Source organism: Aplysia californica, unplaced genomic scaffold, assembly GCF_000002075.1.
Source record: "Aplysia californica isolate F4 #8 unplaced genomic scaffold, AplCal3.0 scaffold00942, whole genome shotgun sequence".
Taxonomy (NCBI): Eukaryota; Metazoa; Mollusca; class Gastropoda; order Aplysiida; family Aplysiidae; genus Aplysia; species Aplysia californica.
This window is the reverse complement of record NW_004798212.1, coordinates 69,359-76,409: the sequence shown is the minus strand read 5'-3', so window position 1 is coordinate 76,409 and position 7,051 is coordinate 69,359. Positions and strand designations below refer to the sequence as shown.

The 7,051-nt window shown below is 39.8% G+C and overlaps 1 long non-coding RNA gene across 1 annotated transcript in view; it reads left to right on the top strand.

Moving 5' to 3' along the window:
* Window positions 1-1,924: 1,924 nt before the first annotated feature.
* LOC106013493 overlaps window positions 1,925-7,051 on the top strand; it is a 7,936-nt gene continuing 2,809 nt past the window's right edge. The window contains exon 1 of the long non-coding RNA XR_001185355.1: window positions 1,925-2,171. This is a non-coding gene — a long non-coding RNA (uncharacterized LOC106013493). The remainder of the gene's footprint in view (window positions 2,172-7,051) is intronic.

The window sequence follows — 7,051 nt, the reverse complement described above, 5'->3', positions numbered from 1 at the left end:
GCCGATGCCTTGCGATACACGCTTTTATCAATTAATTGAATTGTAACAGGACTTCGATTTGATCCGTAACAAGACAACACTTATTTTTTCTTATATATACATGTTCATGAATGTGTGTTTGTTTACTGTGTGCGGGGATTAAAAATTAAAGATTAAAGATTCCAGATCTGACGAATGTGTTTATAAAATAGCGTAATAGTGCTGGGTTAGCCGATGCCTTGCGATACACGCTTTTATCAATTAATTGAATTGTAACAGGACTTCGATTTGATCCGTAACAAGACAACACTTATTTTTTCTTATATATACATGTTCATGAATGTGTGTTTGTTTACTGTGTGCGGGGATTAAAAATTAAAGATTAAAGATTCCAGATCTGACGAATGTGTTTATAAAATAGCGTAATAGTGCTGGGTTAGCCGATGCCTTGCGATACACGCTTTTATCAATTAATTGAATTGTAACAGGACTTCGATTTGATGCGTAACAAGACAACACTTATTTTTTCTTATACGTGTTCAAAAATGTGTGTTTGTTTACTGTGTGCGGGCAATAAAGATTCCAGATCAGACGAATGTATTTATTAAATAGCATAAACCTATAGGGCAGGGGGTGGCCAATGCATTGCGATACGCACTTTTATCAATTAATCGAATTGAAACAGGACTTCAATTTGATTCGTAACAAGAGACCACTTATTTTTTCTTATTCGTGTTAAAAAATATGTGTTTATTTACTGTGTGCGGGGATTACAGGGGGACAAGCCCATCCCCTCGACATGTGATCCAGGGTATGGGGATACATTTTTCTCAAAATGCACACAGCTCTGAAATCCTTGACCAGTGATCACTCGCCATGGAACTCTTTCTGTTGTGACTGTAGACACAAGTTTCTTCATTATATATCACATCTAAATGAGCCTATCATTCATGCATTAGAAATCACACTCCCAACACACAGAAAATGACTTTGAACATATTGTATTCAGAAAATATATGCCAGTTCCACTCTTGTTTACTTTGTTTTGCATTATTGGCTTTTATGTGTAAACCAATATTTTGAGGCCTTTTCTGCATTTTTGTGTTTTTGGCAGCATGTACAATAGGCCTATGTATTTTATTTGCAACCGACACATTCTCCAATCTCTTGTATTTGTTAGACTCGCGCGTGCTTTAAACAAAGCATGTTAATGTTAATGTTGTTGTATGTACACACTACTGATGCAAACACAGAGATGAATTTTTAAAGTGAGAAATAATACATTTCCTCAATATAAGCTCAATTTATTTATCTCTTCCTAGTAAATTGGAGAAAAGGCTTATATTGTTCTTTTTTGCTTGCTTTGGATGGCCTTAAGTTTAATGACAATATAAATGTAGTGAGCATGTTAATGTTACTGTCAGCGTCCCCTTTTGCCTTAGCGTAGATCTAGTACTAATCAAGACTAGATCTATATCTAGATATTTTGCCAACAGAATTAATGTTCATAATTAGTGTTATTATCAAGTGTATTGTGATTGTGAAGATCTTTAATAGATCTAGATCTAGAGATCTAGATCTATCTTGATCTAGATATCTAGATCTAGATCTAAATCCCATCCCATCATTTAAAAAAAACAACAAACCAACAATACAAATACAAAAACATTGTAACATTGCCAAATATGACATATTGTAGGCAATAAAAATGTACTAGACTATTTCACTATATTTCCTCTTCGAAGAAAGTTTTAAAATACTGATGTAAGGTGTCTTCCAAGCCCTACCACTAGCATTAGCGTGCATAGCAACGCGAAGCCTCGCTGTGCGGCGCAGCCAAAGGTGCCCTCAACCGGCCGCCATGTTTTAGTTTCAATTCCTCACAGCGAATCGGCGATCGCGAAGAGGGAGTTCCGCTTCTATAAGTGTAGAATTCTGTGTGTGCACTTAACTCGGTTGATTGCATACAGTGTGTCCTGTCCATTTTTAAGCAGCACCACAGCTGTCCGTACCTGTAACCCATTATCATCATTTAAATTGGTACCGGTAATAAGCCCCGGTCTGGCGTCTGCTGATAAATACTGTAACTTTTAACCGAATATTCAACGACAGGAAGGAACCCAGCACACACTACACAGTCACAGTCTACCTCACACAAGGACAAGATGCAGCCTTTTCGCACAAGTTTCCAGGTTTGTCAAACATTCAATTTTAGGCCTAACATTTTTGTCGACAACGTTAAGATTTCTACTAGATCTAGATCTATTAGCGGGTCTTGCAAAATTGCAAAATTTTATTACACAGAATGGTACAGGAACTCGCAAGTTGTGTCTCAAAAAGTTGACAGTACAGTACACACACATTCACCGTAACTGATCTCTATTTGACTTTGACCTTTATTTTTTTTTAGACTTTAGAAGCTTCATTTTGAATATTGATCGTAATGGTTATTGTTTTAGTGGAAAGAGAGGATTCCACCCCCCCCCCCCCTTATTTGGGAGTGGGGGGTATTATCATTTATTTTATCGTGATGTTCAGTTAAGGCTAAGGTGTTTTTACAACCCAAGTCCAAACAGTCTAGTCTAGACTCTAGATTTCCAGCCTCAGTGCAGCACTTTCTAATTATGTCAATCAATGACCCCAATTGATGAAAAGTTGAAAGTCTGTTTATATTTCAAGACAATCACGTACATCATACAAACGGCCGCTGCCCACCCCCACCCCCCTTCTTTTATTTTAGGCCGGCTCAATTTCTCCCAACGCTCGGGAAAATAAACTTGAACTCTATTTCTCCGAATGGTTTACATTCTCGAGATTTTTTGAGATTTTTTTCGAATGGAGTGGTCCGCGTGTGTGTGTGTAAGGTGTGAATGGGGCGGGTTCATTTTTTGGGGGGGTTTACATGAAAGATTTTAGTTTTTGCTTTACTTTAGGGGTGACTAAATGCAAAATAGGTTACTGCCAAGGTCGAGCAGTCCTGTTCTCTCGATTGAAGGCATTTTCAAATGATGTGTAGTCCTGGAACGTTGCCCCAATCACAACTGAAGTATCTGAATATTCAGACATTTAAAAATCTCTTGCTCTAGAAATTGAATTCGATGCAAAATTTGCTTCCTCGCAGAATGGCAGAATGCAAGATGGCACCGAAATCTCTCAAGACTAAAAATTCTAGAGAACGGAAACCGTTTGGAGAAATATGTTGTACAGTTCAAATTTTTTTCCTGAGCGTTCGGAGAAATAGTCACTTCGTTTATTATATTCCAATGTGTTCACCAAGGCCAAGGAGATCTCTTTTTTGCAATCGTTTTGGAAAGTTCTGGTGTACCTGCTTTGTTCGTTTTTATTAATATTTATTATGTTTGGCAGGTGCCTTTGTTTTTCAACCTTTCCATTTTTCTGAAAGACATATCATCAGGCCTCTATGACAGAATTCAGCATCAGATGGGAGATCATTTTTTGGGCTAGCCCACATTCAAAAAGCCCTTCCTTTATAAGCCTTGCTCTACAGTAGTCTTCGCCTAAGATCCCGATGCTCGGGAGCAAGGAAATGCAGGATCTTAGGCGAACCGGGATCTTAACCGACGAACCCAGGGAAGAATCTATGGTGACCCACGTTAAGGCTCACAATCAGTAAAATGGTCTCCCTCCACTCAAAAATGAACTGACGTGACCGCTTTGTGGGTTTATGACATATGGCGAGCAAAGAGTGGTTAACCTTGATGACCTATCACAGTGCATAGTGGCATGAGGCATGCCTTTTTCACTTATTATCGTATCCTGAGTCTCAAGATCTACGCTTGTCCAGTTGCCCCTCCCCCTTATCTGTAGAAAATTTATAGCTTTCCATCTCTGACCGAGTTCCCCCACTCCCCCAACCGCCTTTGTCGTTACACACCATTACGTTGTGAACACACCAATATAAATTCAGTCTGTCTCGCAAATTCGGGAGTAGAGACAACTTCTGCAATGGTCAGGGAAGAATTCACGATACAATGTGATCCCGCCTGGAGCGAACGTGTAGGCCCTACCCACCCAGCGAGGGATGTAAGTTTAGGGGGAGAGCTCAGGTGTGAGTGCGATGTTCGGGGAAAACAAGCGTGTCGGTCACACCCGGTGTGATCCGGTCTGGGGCAAACATTGTATCGCTTCATCGAGTTTTACAACGTGTATGTGATCACATTGACAATAGTGGCTGATCTTTGACGCGATGGATTGTTTATTGATCTCAACTTTTCACTGTTGGTTGATCGGCTGTCCCGCCTGGGTTATTGTTCCGCAAATTATGATCTGAAATGCGGGTTCTTTGCCGAATGTAGACCTTGAGAGTGCATCAGAGCGGGATCTTAAGGGTGGCTTTTGTATAGTAAAAATTCTGTTTTCTTAAAACAGCGGGATCTTAAGCGAGCCGGGATCGTAAGCCGTGGGATCTTAGGCGGAGACTACTGTATATATATTTATAATCATATATGCTTCCTGAGAAGTTGAGAATGTTTCTTCGAGTTCTTGGGTCTTCTGGAGTATTATTTGTAAAGCACAAAGAGCATGCTGTCAAGTATGGAAATGTGCTCTATAAATGCTATTTTATTATTTTATCATTTATGAGAGTAGTTATGTTCTCCTCATTTTGATTTTTATATGTGGCTTGTCCCCAACGCTGAATCTAGACCACTGTATACAGGTATGCAGCGCAACTCCATTGAGTTTTGAGAATTGTTATTTCTGGCTGTATAAATATATGTGAGGCTGCATGATGAAATCAGGCGCTTGTCAAAATAATGAAAGTGAAGAAACAAGTATTTTTCCGCAGATTTTGGAATTTTTATTGAATTTTTGTTTTTTGGCTCAACACCTTTCATGCCCATAAAAGAACACATTTCTGTGTGGATTTTACTGAAAAACATTGAGTAAAGGCATAAAAGATGTAAATTTTCAGTTTCCACAGACTCTCAAGCTAAGGAAATAACGTAACTTTGGTGGCCATTTTCAGGCTAATTTTTACTTCTGAAACCAGGCGCCCCCCACATCCTTCGTTCGCCAATATCTTGACTTTTGCAAAAGATAAATGAATAATTTTTTTCCCATCAAAAGCAAGGCAAATGGACAGGCTCGTGATACCAATAGCTCCATATGCCCCAAAATTGACAAGACCCCGATTCCATCACGTTGAGACATATGTGATAAAGTATTATTTATCTTATTTTCTTTTGTTTTGTCCTGTCTTATGTACCTGTAATATCTTTTCTTTTTTTTAATGCACCATGTCTTATCAGATCTTGCCATGCAGGAGGTATCTCTGTGTGCCAGTGCAGGTGTGTGTAGTTTATGGGTGCCAGTTTGTGTTAAGCGCTTGATTTCAGGTTTGAATTATAAATGAAAAATTTTTGTCTAGACTTTTTGTGTTTAACATATATATGTAGGCTATTGACAAATAATTCACCTGGAACCTTGGGTTGGAGGAGAAAGATATATAGTGGTAGTGTCTTTCTGCTGGGATGTCAGGACCCTGCCTTCTAAAAGATCTAAATTGTGTTGATAGGGGCGTGAAAACACCTATGGAATAAAAGACAACAACCTCCCCCCATATCTCGGATAAATAAGTACTCATCATCTTCATCCTTTCTCACCCCGGAGTACAGTCCACCAACAGGAGCTCTCCACCTACTTCTGTCTTGAGCTATTGTCTCCACTCTCCACCGCTGTCCAACCATAGGCCTATGTAGTCTGTTTCAGGTTTGAATCTAAGTCCCTCTTAATCCTCCAATTCCTTTCCTAGTGGATTCCATCTCAAAGCTTGGTGGGTAATGGTCATATGTACCCCAAACGAGCACATGTTGCTACTTCTTTTATTTCCCTCTGTTGTTTCTCTGTCTGTTCCTCTCTTTCCCTTCTCTAAGTGACCAATATTGTGTCGATGTGCTTCTCTATACTCAAAACAAATAAACAAACAATACTGTGGGTAGTTGGCGGGTGCTCTAGTGTGGTTTGCTCCTTCTTTCCTATCAAACATCTATCATCCTGTTCTCTCCACCAATTCTCTCCTATCAAACATCTATCGTCCTGATCTCTCCTTCTTTTTTATGTTTGTTACTCTCTTGTAACACCTCTAATCTTCGGCATTTATATGACCTTATTGTGTTGCTTGTGCCGTAAAACTCTTGCTAATACTAAACAAACAATACTATTATCAGTTGGCGAGTATATATATCATCGGTATTAATTTTTGGCTTTTGGGGAATTCGCGGGAAGGAAATCTGGGCTGTGGTCTGGCGGTTTATGAATTGTGCTTAATATAATATTATTGTTTTATCCGGGAGTGTGGCCTGGGCACTGAGATAATCACCCATGGGTCACGTGGTCCAGCTGCTTGAGTCCCACCAGTTTTTTTCATCTCGTGTGTTTCTGTTTGTGGTGGATTGGTGCTGTGACCTGATTCTGATCGCAAAGTAGGACAAAGACAAGGAGATACACACTACATAGTTCCCGTTGTTCACCGCTTCGCTTGTCCTGGTTTCTTCCTTGCCCCGTTTCTCTATCTCGTGCACACGACTTCGAAACATAATTGGTCGCTTTCAAATCTTGACCTGCACCAAAAGGGGGCATTGCCCTACCTACAAGACTATAAGAGAAATTTGATTTCATTGATGTGTATATTGGTTTGGTTAGAATAGATCTAGAGAAAACTCTCCTCGTCTTAAACAAAACCAAAAAAAACCCACAAAACAACTGAACAAGAGTCCAAAAACTTTACCTTCGGTTTTCTCAATACAGCATTTTTCTGGATAGGTTCTTAAAAGCGACCAATTACACCCCGCCCACCCTCCCACCCCCGATGTCAAAACATAGCATACCCTTGTTCCCCCTCCCTGCAAAACATCTGTAAAAGTAGACATGGTGTTATGACAAATATAACGTGGACTCCGGCAGTCAGACTTTTTTGCGCGTAGTGTATTGTACGTGCACGGCACGCGCAGACAATGCTCAAATAGTACACGTCTCTCTCTCTCTCTCTCTCTCTCTCTCTCTCTCTCTCTCTCTCTCTCTCTCTCTCTCTGTTATTTTTATTTGTCATTAT